Raw genomic sequence first — 22,868 nt, 5'->3', positions numbered from 1 at the left:
AAAGAATTCCTCTTCCTATTTTAGGAAGGAAGTTACCACCATAGATAACTACAGTGTAATATGAACAAGGTGTGGCAGACAGAGGGAAACCTAGCAAAATCAGTTTTTTAAAAAAAATTCCTCTTTGCTCCATTGTTTCTATGTGACCTAGTAACTATTTGTTTACTATCTACTCTTTTTCATCTCCCTATGAATTGCTTTATCTCCCTTTGAAGTCCAGAACCCTTCTCAGTTCTCCTTAGTTCGTGATAATACATATACCTCATGCCTGATAGCCTTTACCATCTCTCATATTTATGTGGATTCCCCATATATAATTAAATTTGTCTGTCTCCTATTAATCTGTCTCAAGTCAATTTAATTCTTAGGTCAGCCAAAATAATTTTGAAGGGTAGAGGAAAAATACGTCCTTCCCAACAATAACTGTTAATAAAATAGAACAATTATAATAATATACTCTAATAAAAGTTATGTGGATGTGAGCTCCTTCTCTCAGAAAATTTTAATACACTCTATTTACCTAGTTCTTATGATGATGATCTGAGATGATAAAATATCTAGGAGGTCCACCACAAAGACACTGTGAAGCATTGTGATGTCATCTTAGATATTGACCTAACAATATATCAGAAGGAGGATCATCTGCTTCCTGACCCAGGTTGACCATGGTAACTAAAATTATGGGTAACCTAGAGGAGGAGCTGCTGTCTGTAAAACACCTGTTAATTGGCCAGCTAGTGAGTATTTAATTCTTGTAGCATAATACAGTGTTCCTCACTATGTTTTAGAACAGCTATTGTCAAAGTTTGTTCTCTGGACCAGGAGCATCACCACCACCTGGAGAATTTTGGAAATGTAAATTATTAGATCCTGCCCCAGATTACCTGAAAAAGTAACTCTGGAATGTGGGACAATCAATGTTTGTTTTAATAAGACCTTAGGTTATTCCAATGCATTCTAAATCTTGAGAGCCTTTACTCTAAAACACTAAATTATCATTCCTAGTACAGAATATTACTATTATGAGTACATGATTAGCTAAGTTTATAGCAATTTATATGAAATGTTGGTTAGAATGTTAATATAGATTAATAATAAAAGATAGGTTTCCTGAACACCGCTTACTGTTTGGGTTAAAAAATTCTTAGCCATGTAATAGTATACTATGGGCAATTGTACTGTTTCTTACTGTTATTGTCCTTATCAGTACAATGGGAAATAATAAAATGTAACTTATTGAGTTAATGGATTCATGTCTCTTTGAAAAGGGCCTGGCACAGAAAATGAGAGATGACACCAATTTTAGAATCAGACACTAACTGCTACAAGTGTCTATCCAAATATACCTTTTTCCCAACCAATTGGTAATACTTTAATTAGTACTGCAGGATTTTTAAATATTTTATTAAATAATTTAGACATAGCAAAAATTAAAAAGTAAGATAGCAGAAATTCATCACACTACTTAGGATAAATAATATTAGCCTTATAAATAAAATCCCCAGAAATTCTTACAGATCACATTCACATCTTTCCTCACCCCAAATTAGTGGATGTTTTGAACATTTACTTTACAATCTCTATTCATTTCTGAATATATCTAATCAGTACCTTTGAAGTATCTTTTTGTATATTTGTTTAATTTTTTTTTTGCTTCTTTTTTTTTAATTTTTATTTATTTATGATAGTCACAGAGAGAGAGAGAGAGGCAGAGATACAGGCAGAGGGAGAAGCAGGCTCCATGCACCGCGAGCCTGATGTGGGATTCAATCCCGGGTCTCCAGGATCACACCCTGGGCCAAAGGCAGGCGCCAAACCGCTGCGCCACCCAGGGATCCCAATTTTTTTTTTTAATTTTTATTTATTTATGATAGTCACAGAGAGAGAGAGAGAGGCAGAGACACAGGCAGAGGGAGAATTTTTGCTTCTTTATAAGTAGACTGCCTTTCCCCTCTGCCTAATATGAATAGCTTTTCTATCTCCTTTGGTATTATAAATTTTTACTACAATTTGGGTAAAGTTTTTCTTTTGTTTGTTTTATTTATTTGCTTGTTTTTCTTGGTTTTACTACATGACATTATCATTTATAAGAAATATATTTTGGACCTTGTCCTTGTTCCTGGCTCAGAGTAAAACCCTTGGAATTTCCTAAGGGGTAAGAGATAAAAGTGTTTTTTTTTTTTTTTTATGTTAATGAGTGACTTTTGGGATACCCTAGGTAACCTAAGGATGGGTATTGATTGCCAGGGGAAGCAACGATGATGTTGATTGAGACTTCTCTCCAGAGAGAGGAGAGAGGCTGGAGGTAGAATCTAAGGCAAATAGCTAGTGATTTAATCAATTGTGCCTAAGTAGGGAAGCTTCCATAAAAAGCCAGAAGGATGAGACTAAAAGAGCTTCTGGGTTGGTGAGTACTTGGAAATTCCAGGAGAATGGTGTAAGGAGAGGGAGTAGATTTCCTGTGCCTATTTCCATATATCTTTACCATTGTATCTCTTCCATCTGTTTATTTCTAAATTCTGTGAGCCATTCTAGCAAATTAATGGAACCCAAGGAGGGGGCTTTTGAAGCCTCCAGTCTATAGCTGGTAAATCAGAAGCCCAGGTGATAACCTAGACTTGCAATCAATTTTTGAAGTGGGAAGGGGAGGCTAACTTGTGAGATTGATCCTGATCCCTTAACCTATTGGGATTTGATGTCATCTCCAAGCAGATAGTGTCAGAATTGCATTGTAGGACATGCTGCTGGTTTCAGAGAATTCCTTGGTGGTGTGGATAAAAAATACGTGATAGAACTGGCATCATCATTATACAGTATGAATCCTAAAAATAAGATTCATGCTTTTATTCAGTTTCTGACTTATCAGCCTTTATGCTGATAAATGCTACATAAATAATACTTCTTCCCTCTTTCTTTTTCCGAATTGTATTTTTTCAGAATGTTAGTGGAAGTACCTTAGACCCTATTCAGTTCTCTAACTCTGAACTCATTTCAGCTTTCAGAATTTTCATCTCTTACCTTTCTTTTACATGTGGAGTAATGTGCTGAGATCTGTTTTCCAATACACTGATTTTCTTTCAGCTAGTTATGCATAGTCTTCAGATTTAACTACTGATTGAACTTTTAAATTCAGTGGATATGTTTTTCATTTCTACAAATTCTATTCAGTTAATTTTAAAACAGTCTTATAACATTTTATGGTTTCTTGTTCCTTGCTCACATTATCAATTCTGTATTTAACTTTTAATATTTAATTATATTTTATAGCTTGTGTATGCTAATTTAAATTTCAAAGACTCACTTTTGAAATTATATATATTATATATTTATATATAAATGTATATTATATAATTAATTCAATTTATATAATTATTATATATAATATATAGTTATGTATTTATTTGAGATAGAGCAAGCATGAGCTGGGGGTAAGGGGCAGAGGGCAATATCTAAGCAGATTCCTATTGAGCCCAGAAGCCAGCCTGGGATTCATCTCCAAGCCATGAGATCAAGACCTGAGCCAAAACCAAGAATCAGATACATAACTTACTGAGCCACCCAGGTGCCCCAATTATATTTTTATAGACGCTCAATTATGACTTTGTCTCATGTTTTGAAATTGGGGCTGGCCATCAGATATTTGGATGATCTTAATCAGTAGGAATTCCTGGGATCTGGGTAGATAGGTTTTGCTGCTGCCAGCTGCTGTAGTGTGTCAACCAACAAAATACAAAACTGCATGCTGCAAAATAAAGTGTGTGCATTTCTTTGGGGTCTTAGGGATTGCAATCTGCAAGACACAGAACTGACAGAAATCAAAGTGTGCTCCAGAGAGTTAGAGGAGGTTAGAGTTATTCATTTGTTTTTGTTTGTTTGTTTGGTTGGTTTTTGTTTTTGTTTTTTTGGCTTTTTTGTTTGTTTGTTTGTTTTAGAGAGGGAGGGAAAGGAGTGTGGGAACAGCAGAGGGAAAGAGAGAATCTTAAACAGGCTCCTTGCCTAGCAGGGAGCCCCATGTGGAGCCCAACAGGGGCTCCAGGCAGGGCTTTGAGAGAGGCTCCCTCTCACAACCCTGAGATCATGACCTGAGCTGAAATCAAAAGTCAGTGGCTTAATCACTGAGCCACTCAGGCGCCTCACAGAGGTAGAGTTTTTAAAGAGGACAGAGGGAATTTATGTTTTGAATGAAGTGTGATTGGTCCTGTGTACTAGGACACAGTTATCCTACTCTCTGTGTGATTGGTTGCCAGGGCCAGTGCTAGGCAGCAAGTCCATTTATGTCCATTCTAACGTGCAGCAGACCCCTTGGCTTTGGCTGAGTTCAGCAATGATTTCTAGAATTTGATATAAAGACATGCATAAGTTCCACTTCTCTAATGGCATCTCTGGTCCATTTAAAAATAACTTTCGAAAAAAAAAAAAAACCCTCTTAGCCATCATTGCTCCATTTTGAGTCGCTCACAGGTTCCCATCAACATGGAAACACTTTAAAGCTGTTCGTTGACCTACATTTTCCATTAGAAGTTCAAAATCTAAATATGAGTGAGAGCACAGATATAGTTTCATATTCTCTTCAGAGGATAATCTCCTTCCCCCTCAGCTAAGACTAATAAAGATCTCATTTTATCCTTTTAGTAGTGGGTGGATTTTTAAAGCTTTACCCTTTCATTGAGCTTGTATCCCTTTGAAGTCGATGATTTCTGAAGAGCCATCGTTCTGACTTCTCACCTTATGATACTGTCGTAAAGGACTTAGGAGATCATAATGCTTTGTCTCCCTTACTCTGGGCTGCTGTTAGGACTATGGAATCAGCAAACTTCTTTGGAGAGTCCCCATTTCAAGTTGTTTCTGACAACTTTTCTCTGGTTCTTTCTTTGGTTTTGGTTTCTGAGATCTTCCTTGATTTTATTGCAAGCTTCCAAAACAAAACAAAACAAAAAAAATGTTTGTTGTATTTTGTCCAGCCCTAGTAGTTTTAGGGGATGGTTTTTTTTAGGGGGGAAGGATTTTTCTTTTTCAGATTGTGTAAATATTCTTGAAATCAGTAACTGAATTTATTATTTTTTTCTCCTTCTGAATCTAAAATAAAATATTCCATTACATAATACTAAGGTAGAAAATATTTTTATGTGGATCCTATTCATCAAAATAATTTTCCCAATTAAAATTATTTTCAATTATAAAGCTTCTTTTTTAAGAGATATTAAAGTGATACATTTTTATGAAAAAGTTATATCTCATTTTAATGCTGTATAAGGGAATGGAAAATATTAGTTTATTACTAAACATTAAAATACCAAGCTATGGCAATAAAACCAATGAATTTAAAAGGAAAACCTTAATTTCACAATGTTTAGTTTTACGGTGAAATGTATTATTCCAGAAGGCAACATATGAACATTAAAAAAGAAAATTCCCTGCAGAGTGAATCAATAACACTTAGAAGCCATCTTGATAGAACATTTTGCAATTAGCTGTTGTTGAACTTAGGCTTTGTTTTATTTTCTCCAGTTTCAAATATTACAATAATAGTAATAATGCTTTTCACTTATATGATTATTTATAATTTATAAAACACTTTTCCTTTATTTTTAATTTAACTTTCATAATCTCAAAGAGAGAAAATCACATTTTTATCTCCAAAATTTTTAAAGATCAAACTGAGACTCAGAAAATATGTGCCTTTCATGATTTATCATGATTTTTTTAATTTTTAATTTTATTTTTTATTATTTTTTTAAAGATTTTATTTATTTATTCATGAGACACACACAGAGAGAGAGAGGCAGAGACACAGGCAGAGGGAGAAGCAGGCTCCATGCAGGTAGCCCGACGCGGGACTCGATCCCTGGTCCTCCAGATCATGCCCTGGGCTGAAGGTGGTGCCAAACCGCTGAGCCACCGGGCTACCCATATCATGATTTTTTAAAAAAGATTTTTAAATTTATTCATGAGAGACACAGAAAGAGAGGCAGAGACATAGGCAGAGGGGGAAGCCGACTCTTCACAGGTGCCTGATGCGAGACTTGATCCCAAGTCCCAGAATCATGACTTGAGCCAAAGACAGACACTCCACCGCTGCACCACCCAGGTGTCCCTGATTTATCATGATTTTAAACAGAAGAGTATGGGGCACCTGAGTGGATCAGTGGTTGAGCATCTACCTTTGGCTCAGATCATGATTCCGGGGTCCTGGGATCGAGTATCGAGTCCTATATCAGGCTCCTCAAGAGGGAGCCTGCTTCTCCCTCTGCCTATGTCTCTACCTCTCTTTGCCTCTCATGAATAAATATATAAAATCTTTAAAAATAAATAAATAAACAGAAGAGTGCAGATCCAAACTGGATCTTCTTAACTCTTGTCCATCATACTTACAGTTCTAATTTGCATTTTTAAAAAAACTTTATATTTTTATGTGACAGAAAGACAGAAAGAGCATGTGAGGTAGGCAGGGTGGCAGGCAGAAGGAGAAGGAGAAGCAAACTCCCCACTGAGCAGGTAACCAGAAGCCTGCTTTATCCCAGGACCCTGAGCTCATGACCTGAGCAGAGGCAGATGCTTAACTGACCGAGCCACCCAGGAGGCCCCTAATTTATATTTTTAATGGGATTTAAGAATACTTAAAGAGTCTCTTTTTAATACAAAATGCCAACTTTTTTAAAAAATACATATTACGTATTTCAGTCAAAGAGTACAGCAACATGGGCTGCCTCAAGTAAAAATATTTCCTTTATATTTAACAATAAAGCCTATTTACAGAACTGTGAGTCTGTTGTGATGAAGGATATTTCATCAACACAATCACACTCAATTTCAGTGTGCTGTGCTGTGAAGATTTTAGCTGTATTTTATCTTTTCTACAGACAAGTGGTTCTTTTAGAAGTAAATTATTCTCGACACAAATAAAATGTCAGAGTGTTTGATATTTCTTTTGTCCCTCTTAACTGTGTCAGGTGCTTCAGTAAAGGACAGGAAATCTGGATTTAATTTTCTTGATCTTGCTTTTAATTCCAGTGTAGGCATTGCATGCACCTGCTCACATAGTAACTACCCTAGGCAGTGATAGAGCAGCTTCCTGGTGAGGCAAGGACAGAGGACATTCCTCATACTTCAGTAAGAGATCTGGGGAAATGAGCTCCTTGAAAGCCAAGAGCAAAAGCCTTCACCCCAGATACTTATACATTTACTAGAAAGAGACATTCAGCAATTTTTTAAAGGTATCTGGACAGAATATTTATGTTTTAGGAAAAGTAACTTCATGAAGAAAACTTAACTAATAGTGATTAGTCTATAATACCACCTTGTCAATCATTTAAGGGGTGATCCAGCAGCATTGGTATAACCTGAAAACTTGATCCACGATCTTGGGCATCTCTACAGATCCATCAAATCTGTACAGATCCATCAAATCTGTATTCTAATCTTCATTTAAATTACATGCATATTAAAATTTGAGAGTGTTGCTACAAGATGATTTCGGGCATGGATTTTATTAGTAGTAAATCGTTTTCAAACACTCTCCCTAGTATATATTAAATAACTTAATTTCCTAAAAAAAAAAAGAAAAAAGAAAAACTACTTCATTTTTATACCTTATACATATCCTTTTTAATTCATTTTCTGTCCTTTTTTAAAAGATTTTTAAAATTTATTTATTCATTTGAGAGAGAGAAATAGAGCAAGTGAACACAGTGAGGGGAGGGGCAGAGGGAGAAGGAGAGGCAGGCTCCACACTGAGCAGGGAGCCCTATGTGGTACTTGATTCCAGGACCCTGGGATCATGACCTGAGCTGAAGGCAGACACTTAACCAACTGAGCCACTCAGGAGTCCCTTCAATCCTTTTTCTAGTAATGAGTTGTAATAGTTACTTCCATATTGAAAGGAATTTTTTTCTGTGTAATACCCTTCCTTAAATTGAAAAACAGTACCCCAATTTAATGCATCTCCTAAATGTCAAGCTCCATGCAGGCAAAGTTTCTCTTTCACAATTTCTGATATATCTCAGTTGAATAGTGTGTTGCCTATTTCAAAGCACATGGTCAGGAAATATTAAAATACTTGTGAAAAAAAGAAATATACCATTGACTAATGTTATTATTTCCTAGAAGCAGTTTGGGGAATGTCCTAGACCTTTCAGATTTTTTGTTATGATTTGTAATGTATGTTTAAATTTTTATGTTATAAAAGTTGCATGAAGTTTCTTAAGTATTTTTTCTTATGTAGGTATTGACAACTATTCCATTTTACATTTACTTGTTTGACATAATATTATCTTAAATATTCAAATTATTTTTTACAGGATTTATTTATTTATTTTAGAGGGGTGGGGGCAGAGGGAGAGAGAGTCCCAAGCAGATTCCATGCTGAGTGTAAAGCCCAACACTGGGCTCCATCTCACATCCCCAAGATCATGACTTGAGCTGAAATCAAGAGTCTCACGCTTAACCAATGGCACCATGCTGGTGCCACTAAATATTTATGTTTTTAACTCATATAGAATAAGGTAATTTTTTATACTTCAGATGGCATCATATATATTTTGTTTATTTTAACAGCAGATTAAGTTTACATTTCATTAGTAAGGAATCAAGAGGAGAGTGCAATTATATGGCATCTTTTGTGAGCTCATAAGGAGGTCTCATATGGTTCCAGTGTGATAATTGCTCATTGGCATACAGGGTGGTTTGGGATTTTGCGGCCATACTATTTTGGGAATACTTGCATGCATGCATAATAGTTCTACTCACAAAGGAACCATAATTTCTAATCTAACTGCCTGTTGCTTACAGAAAGGTTTGTATTTATAATACTCTTAATACATAATCTGATGGCAGCTTTTAACTACATTTCCCTTCCCAGGACTTTGGTTAAAAATTTGCTTCATTTTTAAGATGTAAGAATTAAACTGTATTTACTCTAAGAGAAAACTCAAGTTTGTCTCTTATCTGTTATATCCAGTGAGGTGCTCTTTGAAGATTATTTTCTTAGCAGTAAATTGCCTTCATATCAACTTGACATTGAATCACTTCAGATCATAAACTCATTATTTGATTATTAATATAAATAGTTACAAGCCACTGACAGAAAATGCCTCCTCAAAGTGTTCGGGCATGTGTACACCAGTGCAGTTTAGAAAAATGCAGCCTAGGGATCCCTGGGTGGTGCCGCGGTTTGGCGCCTACCTTTGGCCCAGGGCGCGATCCTGGAGACCCGGGATCGAATCCCACATCGGGCCCCGGTGCATGGAGCCTGCTTCTCCCTCTGCCTATGTCTCTGCCTCTATCTTTCTCTCTCTGTGACTATCATAAATAAATAAAAAAAAAATTAAAAAAAAAAAAAAGAAAAATGCAGCCTAGAGTGGCTGCTAAAATGCAGACTCTGATCAACATGTCTGGGTAAAGTCCTGGGATTTTCAGGTGAGGTCAGTGTTGCTATTCTGCACAGCACACTTTGGAAAGATTTTAGAAAACATGTAAGTAAAACAGTAACACAAAAGAATTTCCTCAATCTCATTTACATTACCTATTTATGATTTCTTAGGATCATACTGGGTGCCCCTATGAATATGCTGTTCCTTCTCTCCCCATCTAATTATTCACAATGTTAAATATCATTACTGCCCAACTTAAATGTGGACTATTCACATTTACTTTGAAAACTACTTCTGCCTTCAAAAATTTTCCCAAAATGGTCTTTTAAAAATAACATATTGACTCTTACATATAAAATTCAATAGATTTTTCTTTTTGTATTTTTCAGTGCTTGATTTTTTTTTTTCTTCTGAAATGCATATGTGACAGGCTAAAGACCGCTTCCTTCTTGAAACTCCCTTGGCCTCCACTACTTGGATATTTCTTTGTTCTCCTCCTCACATTTTGATAATGACTTCCCAGTGGCTTTCTCTGGAATTCTAAAAATGGTCATTGAATATCAGGTCTTCCTTTAAAAAAGACATTTGGAATCCCTGGGTGGCGCAGCGGTTTGGCGCCTGCCTTTGGCCCAGGGCGTGATCCTGGACACCCGAGATCGAATCCCACATCCGGCTCCCGGTGCATGGAGCCTGCTTCTCCCTCTGCCTATGTCTTCATTCATTTGGCTTCAGCTATCTTCTGCACATTGATGGTTTCTCAATATCAAACACATAAAGTATCCAAAGCTGAATGTTGTGCCTGGATCTACAGCCCTCACCAAACTTTATCTCTTTTATTTCCGTTGCAAATGTTTTCAGCACAATTTGCTTAATTCTTATTGTTCCACATCAATAAGTAGTCCTTGACTTGACCACTTTTTATAAAAGATTTTATTGGGCAGCCCCGGTGGCGCAGCGGTTAGCGCCTCCTGCAGCCCAGGGCATGATACTGGAGACCCTGGATCACGTCCAAAGTCAGGCTCTCTGCATGGAGCCTGCTCCTCCCTCTGCCTGTGTCTCTGCCTCTCTCTCTCTCTCTCTCTCTCTGTGTCTCTATGAATGAATAAATAAAATCTTAAAGAAAAAAAAAAGATTTTACTTATTTATTTGAGACAGAGAGCACAAGCAGGGGGAGCCACAGAGGGAGAGGGAGAAGCAGGCTCCCCACTGAGCAGGAAGCTCAACACAGGGTTCAATCCTAGGATATTGGGATCATGACCAGAGCATAAGGCAGATGCTTAACTGACTGAGCCACTCAGGCTCCCCTCAACTTGACCACCTTTTAAAGTTTCCTGTCACTTTCTATAAATAACTCCTTTTAAATAGTCCACAAGGCATTTCCCCATCTTTATCATTCCTGAAATGCATACTTTCATTATTTATTTTGGTACACTGCAGTTAACTTTTAACTGGCCTCCCTATGCCTTATTACCCAGGGCTAATCATTTTATATTGTCACAACTCCAGTGTTTCTGATTCGAAAACTAACTTTGGATTCCTTTTTAAAAGTAATTCTATGTATGTCCCAACTATTTCAGAATAGAATATCTTGAAAACCCTTAAAATTTGCACCATTCATAATTAAAATCTCTTCCTTTTGATTCATTCTTCACCTCTTGCCCTACTCACATCCAACTTCTAAGTATAACAAGCTTTGAGAAATCTTACCTTGATCATTCCTTTTGCTCTCTGAGGTACCACTTACAATATCATGGTTTCAAGTTTTTATATCTGTTTCCTTCTATTTCCTATAATCATATTCAGGATTGTCTTCAGTTTCAAGAATAATGTTGGATGTAGAAAAAGCAATTTAAAAATGTTATTGACTAAAAGATATAAATTCTTTCTTATGGCAAAATTAACATTTCTAAAATGACTTTTTGAATGGAAGGGACATAAAGACTGTGAATTTGAACTTCTATTCTTAATCTTTTATGGCAATTTAACTAGTACTTTTGTGATTCATTTTCTATTTCTAAGAATAATAATGATGTAGCTGCTGGTTACTGTTCAGTTACTATTTAAAACACTTTATTTATATGGGACTCTTTCTCAATTGGTAAAAGTTGCTAGGGACAGAAACCAAACTCAACCTGTATTATTTGAAACAAAACAAAATGAAAGACCTACAGTTTAATGGCCATGAAATAAAGCAACACAAGGAATTTATATACATATCAATGTGGTTCAAATATCATTAGTCTCATGCCCTACCTCACATACACCAAGATATACTTACCCCTCGCTCTCTCACACACACACAGAGACCTCATAACACACACACACACATGTTCCTCTCTGCTTTTACTTTTGCTTTTCAATATTCCTGTCATGAAAATCTTCTTAAGGTAACAATACCCCCCCCATGTTTTCTTCTACCTAGTATTTCTTCTTTGTGTCATACTCCTTTCCTGAAGATTGACTTGCTTCTAAGCAATTGAATGAGACAAAATGATGGAATGTAGAGATTACATGTACAGGATTACATTATATAAGATTGTAATGCCCATAATGGGAAGAGAGTCTCCCTTGCTCATTTAATGAAGGAAACAGATATGTTGGGGACACAAGATACAAAACATTGATAGTAGGATTTGGGAACTGAGAGTGACCTCCAGCCAAGAGACGGCAAGAAAACAGGGCATTATTGCTATAATCATAACACATCGAGTTCTATCCATAATGCCATAAACTTAAAGCAGAGTCTTCTTTTCAGTCAAGTTTCCAGATTTATAATATGGCCATGGTGGACATGTTGATTGCAGCCTTGCAAAAGACCTATGTAAACCATATTGGGCTCCCAACCCTTAGACACTAGGACATAATAAATGAGTGCTATAAGCTAAGTTTGTGACAATATTGTTATGCAATAATAATAATTAAAAATCTCAACACACCTTCTTTCCCAAGTATTTCCCATATGTAGTAAGGGAAATTTGAAAATGACTATGTTAAGATTTCTAGCCCTGGTCTTCAGGACTGTGAATATGGTTAGATACTTAGCCCATGATTATACTGAGTTGCATTGCAAAGAGATTTTGAAAATGTAAAAAAGATCACTACTTTGTTGGCTTTGATTAGTAAACTATTGAAAGGAAAATTGAATGGGCTTAATTTAGTCTGTTCTTTCAAAGTACAGTTGTGGGCTTTTTTTTTTTATTATTATTGGTTGTGTTTGTAATAGCTACTAGAAGATAAGGAAGTCAAAGTCATTGTAAGTATGAGGAGAATCTGATGTCACAGCACTGGCTTGAAGATGAAAGGGTGTCATGTGTCAAGGGTCCATGTGGTCTATAGGTAATGATAGTGATTTCCTTCAGACAGCCAACTAAGAAATGGAAACCTTTATAACCACAGGAGCTAAGTTTTGCCAACTGCCTGAATGAGTTTGGAAGCAAATTCTTCCTAAAGCCTCCAGATTAGAACTCAGCCTGACCAACACTTTGATCTCATCTTTGTGGGATCATAGGCAGAATAACCAGTTTAGCCTTCCCAGATTGAAGTCATAAAATGAGATTAGGTAAAACATTCCTGGTCATTATAAAGATGTTGACTATTAGATGTGAATGAGATGGGTGTACATTGGAGTGTTCTTAGAAATACAGAAACATGATCTAAATCATGTGGATGAAGGAAATCTCTAATTTCAGGATAGTATATAAACTAGAGGAGTTGAAAGTAGAAAGGTCAGCTTGGCTTCCATTGCAATAAGTAGGTAAGAGATGATAGTGTCTTGGACTGAAGTGATAACATTGAAGATGTTGAGAAGCAGGGATAATGTGCAAAATCTTAATGCCTAGTATGACAGAGATAATAAAAATTCACAATAGATGTTGTAACAATTGGAATAGTTACTAGGTAATATGCTATATTGGAAAATACAAAATGGATAGAACAGTCCAGTGTATTTTTTTAAAAATAAATCTCATACATTTTGCCTATAGGTTGGAGATAGGATGTGTTTTCATGTTAAATTACATTTAAAGGGCAATTTTACCAAACATGTCCTGTCAAGGGCAAGGCAATTCAAAAATTAAAACCCACGTAACCCCATTAAGAAAAGTATTTGTTTTAGCTAACATGAAAAATCTATGGGGAGAAGAACTGATGAATATTATCAATCATACTATGCTGAAAATCACAGGGATTCTTAATCATTTTTGATCGATGCACCTTTTTTTTAGAGCAGATTTGTAAATTCATGAAACAAAATACATTTCTAGGAAATCTATAGTCTTATCAAAATTTAATATATATCAATATATGTAGTTATTCATTAACACATTAAATAATAAGAAATAGTAGCATTTCTAAAACCTACCATAATATCAAAGTGTAGTAGTTAATTACTTTGAGATATCTGTAAAAGCTGTATGTTTATATGAAAACATGTGATTTATACTGGTGAAAAGTAGTATTTAATCTTAACATTTGTATAATCTGTTGCCTACTTCCCTTAGGAAATGTGAAATTTCAATTAGAGACTAGTATTTTTTTATTTTTTTATTTTTGGCCCCTGCTGCCAAATTTATGGTGCCTCTGAATTTCATCCATAATCAACTACTGATACTCTAGTGTTTGCCATACACTCAGGATCTAAGCATGTTGGAACATAAAAGGAGACAAATGTCAGGAAACATAGTGGAGGAAGCAACTTATCCAAAAGGACTGAGCTGAGGGTTTGTATTTTTAAAGACTATGCATGACAGGAATCATTTTACTCCCAACAATTAAGTCTTCTCTGAATCATTATTTTAAAAATTCACCTAAAATTATTTTCTTTTGCAAAAGGCAAAAGAGCTTTACTAATATTCCCTCTGTCATTCATTTTATTTCAAGAGATATGGAGATTTAAGAGCATTGACATTGTGTGCAATAAGCATATATCCGTATGTGTCTAGAAATAAAAACTTACAGGCAATTTTATAGAATTATGTTCATGTGAGAAAGTATATTCATAGCATAGATATGTCTCTCAACCATATGTCTTATTCATTAGAAACTTAGTCCGTGTGCCAAAAAATATTGAATAAAATCTATGTTTTCATGGTTTATGAACTAGTAAAATGTAGTGAGTGAATTAAACACAAAACCCTAGGTACTACTACTGAATACAGCAGCAAGAATTCTTCAGTTGGTCAGTTGCTTTAAAGTTTATGGTTCATTTACTTCATTAGAGCCAAGCAAAATGATTTCATCATGAGCAAAAATGTTTGAAGGGCAAAAGACCTCTATATGAATATGTCTTTATATGCTTATAAGACCATAAGAGCAATATTTTTAAAGAGCTCTATAAAAATAAAAGGAAAAGTGAATATTGAATAGACATGAAAAGAGGTAAATTTAATTGTTCCTGACCTGAAGCAATTAAAATGTTCTTAATTTTTAAAATTTTGCTTTTAATTTTGTGGATTTTTTCCAAATTACACTTTTAACATTCATAACAGTTAAACTTTATTTTATTTGAAAGTGATTTAAACATTTCAAAAGTAATAATTAGAACCAGCCATAATTTTATACATATACACATAATGCATTAAAACTTTTACTTAAAATTTTTCTCCTCTATGCCAAATTCTCAAAGGTTAAAATAGCTTGTGCAATGCAAGTTAGATACTATATATTAATGATATTAAGCCATTTAAATTACTTTCAGATTTCCACATAATCAAAACAAGTGACGACTAGATGGAAAATTTGTTTTGGTTTTGCAAATTAACCCTCAAAGAATCTGTCCAATACCAATTCTTCTCTATGATGTACTTTGTACCTCATTCTGAGAGATAAAGCTTATTTTTCCCTCTTGTTAAGTATTCACCATTCTTGTGGCTAGCTTTGGCCAATGAAATGCACCAGAAGTGATCATTTGGAATTTCTGAATGCAGGCATTATGGTAGTATACAAGCTCCACTTCCTGCCTGGTGGAATTCAGTTGCCATGCGGTAAGAAGCCCAAACAGCTGCATGGAAAGACCACCTGGAGAAGAACCGAACAGGTAATGGGAAAGGTTCCAAACATATGACCTAAATAAAAACATTCTATCTACCACCCCTGCCCCCTGGCATTTCAGCTACCCTAGATAAGAAAATAGACATATAAGAATAATCATATTTAATATGGTAACCCAGTAGACATTATGTAAAGCAGAAATGAGCTATCATCACTGGACCCACAATAAGATGCGATGATGTTGTCTTAAGCCATTGAATTTTGGAGTAGATTATTCTGAAGCAATTGGTAAGTGAAATAAGAGTAAAACACCAAGAATTGCAGCTTTATCCAAAGATTAAGCTTTCACGCTCTAATTTTTGTGGGATGTGAGTGAAAAACTTAAAAACTTTGGAAAACATTCACTGATGCCAATTCCCTTTCACCAAAATGAAACTTTCAGTAAATAATATCCACCAGCATACCTTATGAAGCAATAAGGAATGAGAAAAAACACAATAATTTTTGTTAATTCTGTCCTCCTGGCTGTCTAAAAGTCACTAGTTCTTTTAGATTATCATGAACACTTGGGAGATATAAAGCACTGAACAGTAGTTGAATGGTTAACTTGAGAGATAAAAAGTTACTTTGGTTAGTTTTTGTCTTTGCAGAAGATAGGTCATGTTTTACTTAGATCTGTGTTTTTAATGATTGAAGAAGTAAATCAATCATTTTAAAGATTTTATTTTCATAACCAATATGTTATTTCCATTCTCCTTACTTATTCCTTGTGTGGAAACCACATTTCTGTTTTACTTCTATTCTGTCATTGTGTAAAAACTCTATATATAGTTATTGCTAATGTGATTGGATAGAACAGGCTTCATTTTTTTTCTTTCTCTTGCAATTATTTAGTCTTTATTAGTCCTTATATGCAATTCAAAAAATCGCATTAATTGCTTATATATGCAGTATCAAACATGCATTACCTGGCCTTCCTAGAAACAGCAGTAGAAGAAATTTACATAAGTTAAATGTGATAAGTAACATTTTAGGACACCTTACATAAAGTGATTTTATAATTACGTTTCATCAATATGAGTAACATTTATTATTTGAATCTGAATTTGAAATTTACTCTCTAGAAATGTTTATAAAGTCATAAAATAATTGATTGTGTTTAATCAATGTAACTGAGAAGATAATTTTTATTAATTGCAGTCTGAATTTAAAATTTACTATTCCAGTAAGTCTATTGCTATGGACCATTACAGATGTGAACCTCATGAAACTAATGGCACTAATATGATCCATAATCATCCATTTATTTATTCATCTACTTGTAAATTGATTAAGTGCTTTCCATTTCCACATACTGGGTGGTTGCTAGGAATACAGAGCCTAAAGAGTGCTCTGTTTTCATACTGTTCTTTGGCGCTTCCTAAGTACAGAATGCCAATCATATGCATGCGGATGAAGAGAATAATAGCTATAGCTACTGGGATTGTAGATTTGATATACATGAAATTCTAAGCACCATTAACTCTCCTGTCAACTATTAGTCACATAACATAACTGAAGATTTGAGAAAAAAGCACTGATTTGTCATCTACTGGTAGCTGAAAAGGGTAATGCAGACATTCCTTTGGCTGAAAGTTTTGTTGTGCTTCAATGACTTCAGTTGAAATTCGATATCAGTTATTTCAAAATTATTGACCTGTAATCTTTAATTCTATATATCCTAGAAAAATTGTATTTCAGATTAATTTTTTAATTGAATAAAATTACAACTGAGCAGATAGTACATTACACTATTTTCTTTTGTTCACAGAGTGTGAATTAGAATTTTCAAACTGAATAAAATTCTAGTGATCAGTAAAACATTATTTAATTTACTGTAGTGACGGCATGTTATATGAACTGTGGATACTGTAAAACTTGACCAAGAAAGTAACATTTTAGATTAGATTAAAAGAAAACATGTTCCAGGTTGCTTGGGTACACATAGGTGAATACAATGATAAAACAGTTAATGTAGTAATGGATTTTGACTGTTTTTATAAGGTGTTCAGAATTCTAATGTTTTATGTGCTGTGACAATATTTTGAAAACATTGGTAACTTGAAAATTATAAAACTCATTTTAAATTTTCCACATTGAGTAGATCACATGTAAACTTACATGAAATAAATTTTTAAAAAATGAGACCCACAGAGAATCTTTAGGAGGGATTTAAATAACCAAACCATAAACATTTTAATCTTTTTAGATTCAGAACCAGAATCCAAGATATAGCCACATTGTACAATATTATTGTAAAATGATCTCTGAATATTTAGTAGCTCCAAAAATAATTATTTCAAGAATTGATAAAAGCTTTCTTAATCCATAAAGTCAAATTGAAATTCTGGACTTCAGATTTAAGATGTTTTACATGTATTTAAAGTGGTTTGTAATGATGTTGATACTTTTGTTCCTTCCCAAAGTTCTTCATATATTTCATTATGGGGAAAAACCTTGATTTACTGCTCCATGTGTACTAATAGTCACTGCCTATGAGATCTCAGTTAGATCTAGTCCTCGATCTAAAATATTCATAGAGAGTGAAGTTGATTCTGCTAAATTGTTGTTTCCTCATTCTTGAGAGCTTAGTTTTGTTTATTTGTTTTTGTTTTTTACTTGTTCATGTTATGGACCACTCCCCATTCCACTGTCTTTCTCTCTTGAAGAATTCTTTTCTGTCCATTGCTTCCTCATGTTTTGTAGACTTCCATCAGGTCCTAACTTTCAAGCAAAGATAGTTCCTGTCCACAGTAAGGGCTTTAGAACATCAATGAGAATAAAAGATAGCTCAATGCCTTGACAAAAATTTTTGGAAAGCAGGTTGTGAGTATGCTGGAATAGAAGTTGGATTGGGGCCAAATGAGTTATTGGAATATATTCTCACATAAAGTAAAGCACAGAACATGGCCAGGCAACATGTCATCTGCATTTGGTCAAAATGACATGTTTCATACTCATAACAATGTCCATGGCTTTATCATATTGCATTAATATACCTTTGTCATTGCCCCCGTTTTTTTTTTTTCAGGCATGAAACTTGCACTTACTAAAGACAAGCAATGCCCTGCTCTTCATTGTCATAAAAGGCTATTCATCATATTAACTGGAAAATTCTTGACATTTTTGTATACTACAATATATTTATAGTAAAAATTTTCTAATTTATTATTACTAATAACAGAATTCTGTTTCTTTTTCAGTAATTTTTAACTATTTTAAAAAAGTCTCAAAAACAAAAGCACAATGAATTAGAGATATAAGAAAATTAAATAGCTTATATTAAAATATAAGCAATTTGGTATTTCCAAAGTACTTTTTATTATGAGGAAATTTTGTATTACTTCCATCATCTGCCAACTTGTATTAATTTCAAATCAGTGAATTGACAGTAACTTAACAAAATGCAAGAAAGTGCCTTCAATGGACTGAAAAATGGTCTTGAATATGCCAAATTTATCTGACAGCCCATATTTGAAAGGATTAGCCACATTAGCTCTAAAGAAGAAAGAATATAAGAGAATTTTTTTTCTATAAGAAAATACCTTTATTAAAACAATAATCCTCATTCACAAGCAACTAAGCAAGCACTATTACTAATTTGTCCCCCCATGTTCATCTGAGGGCTTATCTTTAACCATTCTTGCCTGTCATTTTATTTTGAGAATCATCTAATTCCTAGTTGGAATTAGATGAGGACTATAAATAGTAACTTATTTATGTATTTTTTAAATATCTTTAATATCTTGATGGAAAGCCACTATTGAATATCTTGGCTTAAACCATATAAAATATTCTTTTTAAAGTAGATTCCATGCCCAGTGTGGAGCCCAACATGGGGCTTGAACTATTGACTCTGAGATCAAGACCTGAGATGAGATCAAGACTCAACACTGAACTGACAGAGCCATCTAGGCCCTCCAACAAAACACTTATATATATATATATATATATTTTTTTTTTTTTTTTAATTTATTTTAGAAAGAGAGAGAGCACAGGTATGTGAAGAGGTGGAAGGAGGAAAGAATGTCAAGCAGACTATGTGCCCAGCATGAAGTTGGAGGCATAGCTGGATCTCACCACCCTGAGATCATGACTAGCAGAAACCAAGAATCAGTTTAACTGACTCAGCCACCCAAACACCCCTGGGAAAAATAATTTTTTTGTTTTGTCTTCCTTTTTGTTTTGGAGAAATAATTTTTTAAATGTATGGTGCACAGCCTTATCATTTTGTTTGGTTTGATTTATTTATTTATTCAGGAGAGACACAGACTGAGACAGAGACGCAGAGACACAGGCAGAGGGAGAAGTAGGCTCCCTGCAGGGAGCCCAATGCAGGACTTGATCCTGGATCCTGAGATCACAACCTGAGCCAAAGGCCGGCGCCCAATCGTTGAGCCACCCAGATGTCCCTAAAAAGGATGACTACTTAAGATACTTTTATATATTTTTATACAAGTTGGCCTTAATTTCACTGACATTAGAAGAAAGCCTTATAAATAATAAAATTTCCATTTACTTTTAACTAATAGAACCTCTAGGAATTCATCTGTAAAGCAGATTATACTTATTTGATTTCATTAGTGTTATAATTTTTATTTCATTATAGTTAGTCCTATTTTAAGCCAACCATAACATGACAATGTTCAAATTAGCTCAGATATCAAAGTGATTTCAAATGCAGTTGCTTTTTAAAAAAATTTTCCCTCCTTTTTTTTAAAGGAAATATCTGATAATGCATTAGTCATTTCCCATTATATGCCATCTATGTTTGGGTCTTTGGAAAATTAAAACTTCAAATTAGAATCCCATACATTTTTATCACCTGATCTCAAAATTTATTAATATATCTTTAGAAAAAGTACTAAAATAATTTCTTCAATTTTCTAAGTTCTCCTTATCCAAATTTCCATTATAATTATTTTCATAGCCAAAGGAATTGTACATGTAATCCACATCTATTTTTTCCATGCTAAGTATTCTATTACCTCCCTTTTTTGTTCTTCTGTTGGTATTCTGTGTTTTCGTATTTCATGCAGACTCTAATCTTTCAATAGGCTCTAATTATTGAACTTCATGTTCATTTTTTGTAAGAACTAATTGGCATTAATAGTGTGTTTTTACCTACTTTTCCCACATAACAAATTTGTTACTAGCTTTCTTGGTAAGCCAGAAGTTGACTATTAATTACTTCCATAAGCTGATCTAAGGTGCAGCATGGAGGGGCAAAGGGAGAGGGAGAAAGAAACTCAAGTGGACTTGAAACGCCCCACATGGGGTTTGATCTCACCACCCTGAGATCAAACCTGAGCTGAAACCAAGAGTCGGATGCTTAACCAACCGTGCCACCGAGGCACCCCTCATATAATTATTAATATAACATCACAGTCTAAATATCTGTCTGTACTATGGCAGAAATATCCATCTGTCTATCATCCCTCATGTATCTGTACCATCCATCAGTCAAGAAAGGCAGGGAGAGGGATGGACGAGTAACTAAGTAAATACATTCTTATATACGTAAACAGTCTAAAATTCCAGATTATTGAGGAAAACCATGAGTACCCAGAGAATTCTGTAAATATTATAAATTTTCTTAAAATTAAAATTAAGCTAATATTTATTTTATATTTATTTTTAGCTTATAATGATTGATCTGTAATCATATTTGTAATTATACTTTCTCCTTCTTCTCCATTATATCCATACATTTGGAATTCCAGAACGCTTGATAGAAATATATCTTTCCCCAGTTTCTTGAATGTTCATGAACTATTAAGTTCTTTAAACTGTAGTCTTATTTATAAAGTGAAAATTATAATTTTCAAAATTAAATTTTCATTTAATGACAAAGACAGAGTGTCATAGTTTGTGGTCAGTAAATGACAGTTTAATGCAATTTTCACTATTAGCATTATACACAATAAAAAATTATTTTAAGTTTCTGCATGTTGGAATATCTTCTTTTTCCTATACATTTTCTATGACAATATAGTAAAACAAAATGAATTCTTAGTAGTGCCAAGTAAATAATAAATAAAAGTTTTGTAATTATTAAACATAACTTTTAATATATACCTGTCAGAAGCAAACAATTATGCCTGTCATAAATGAGCCTTCATATTGCCCAGTCAACTGCTCTAATCTCAAACCATTCTCCCCCACCACTAAGCTTCTGCCACATTTATCTTAACTTTTCTAGAATATTTCAATATAATTCCAGCCATAGAGTGTTTGCCATTCATATTCCTTTCTGGAATATTTTTCTGTTATCCTTCTTTTTTAAATTTATTTATTTATTCATGAGAGACACAGAGAAAGAGAGAGGCAGAGACACAGGCAGAGGAAGAATCAGGCTCCATGCAGGGAGCCTGATGTGGGATTTGATCCTGGGACTCCAAGATCATTTCCTGGGCCAAAGGCAGGTGCTAAGCTGCTGAGCCACCCAGGGATCCCCCTATTATCCTTCATTGCCTAAAGCTGTGCTGTCCAATACCGTAGGACTAGTCACATGTATTTGATTAAATTCAAATTCAAATTAATTAATACTAATTAATTAATTAACCTAATTAATTAATTAGGCTTCAGAATAGCTATGTCCATGTCCTTGTCTTACTTGCTACTGTGTATATAGTGATATCAGAATAGCTATGTCCATGTCCTCGTCTTACTCGCTACTGTGTATATAGTGATATGCTAGGAAACATTGAAAAACTTGTTCTCTAATGAAAGAAAAAAGGCTCAGAATTGCCAATTCCCATGGTGTAAATATTCATAGCATGGCCAATGGCAAGCTACAGATGTAGAAGCACTAAACATGGAGTTGAAAAGAAATGCACACATTCAGCTGTCACAAACCTGTATGAACTGGCCTTATCATGCTGTTTATGCATCCAATGAGAAGAAAGGAGCAAGACAATTAAGGGCTTCATATTGTTTAATAAATGGGAGAATAAATAAATTTGAGTTTTGGAAGTGTTAGTTCAGTCTTACTTAATCTTACTTAAATTATTTTTGGATAAAATGATACATATCAATTTTACATGTTGACAATCATGTTTAATTCTCAGTATCTTTGCAATTACTATATGAGAATTTCTCCATATGATGTATATTAGCCTCCTTAGGTCTAGAACAAATGGATGACTTGCAAGGATAGGGTTTGTCTAGTTAGAAATATTTTTAAAGGTAAAAAAAAATAAAATTGTCACTTTGATTTTCATAACTAATATAGGGTTTTCAACTCAGAATATAACAAAATTTGAGAAGTGCTTTTGTTGACCACCTTGAATTAGTTTTCAGATGAGATCAACTCTCCTGACTACATGAATTAGAGGTTTCCATCATTAACAATTAATTTTGAATTTATCTGTAACTGCTCTTAATTATCATTGGTTTCATTCTAAGTAGGAACTACATTTCTTTAAAATACTCATTACAGCAAAATAGACCTATGGAAATTTATTTTATGTA

General features: G+C 34.2%; 3 long non-coding RNA genes across 12 annotated transcripts in view; 2 read left to right on the top strand and 1 right to left on the bottom strand.

The window, feature by feature from the left end:
* Positions 1–650, bottom strand: part of LOC140621507 (uncharacterized) — a 48,303-nt gene extending 47,653 nt beyond the window's left edge. For all 10 annotated transcript variants that reach the window (XR_012021242.1, XR_012021244.1, XR_012021248.1 and 7 more), the window contains exon 1: positions 521–650. This is a non-coding gene — a long non-coding RNA (uncharacterized lncRNA). The remainder of the gene's footprint in view (positions 1–520) is intronic.
* LOC140621510 (uncharacterized) overlaps positions 1–22,868 on the top strand; it is a 268,877-nt gene that overhangs the window by 22,693 nt on the left and 223,316 nt on the right. The window lies entirely within an intron of this gene.
* On the top strand, positions 615–18,566 carry LOC140621509 (uncharacterized). Its single transcript, XR_012021253.1, has 3 exons — positions 615–737; positions 15,293–15,402; positions 18,427–18,566. It is a non-coding gene; the product is annotated as an uncharacterized lncRNA (long non-coding RNA).

This window comes from Canis lupus, chromosome 30, assembly GCF_048164855.1.
Source record: "Canis lupus baileyi chromosome 30, mCanLup2.hap1, whole genome shotgun sequence".
NCBI classification, from domain to species: domain Eukaryota; kingdom Metazoa; phylum Chordata; class Mammalia; order Carnivora; family Canidae; genus Canis; species Canis lupus.
The sequence above is the reverse complement of the archived record's forward strand: the minus strand, read 5'-3'. Positions and strand labels throughout refer to the sequence as shown.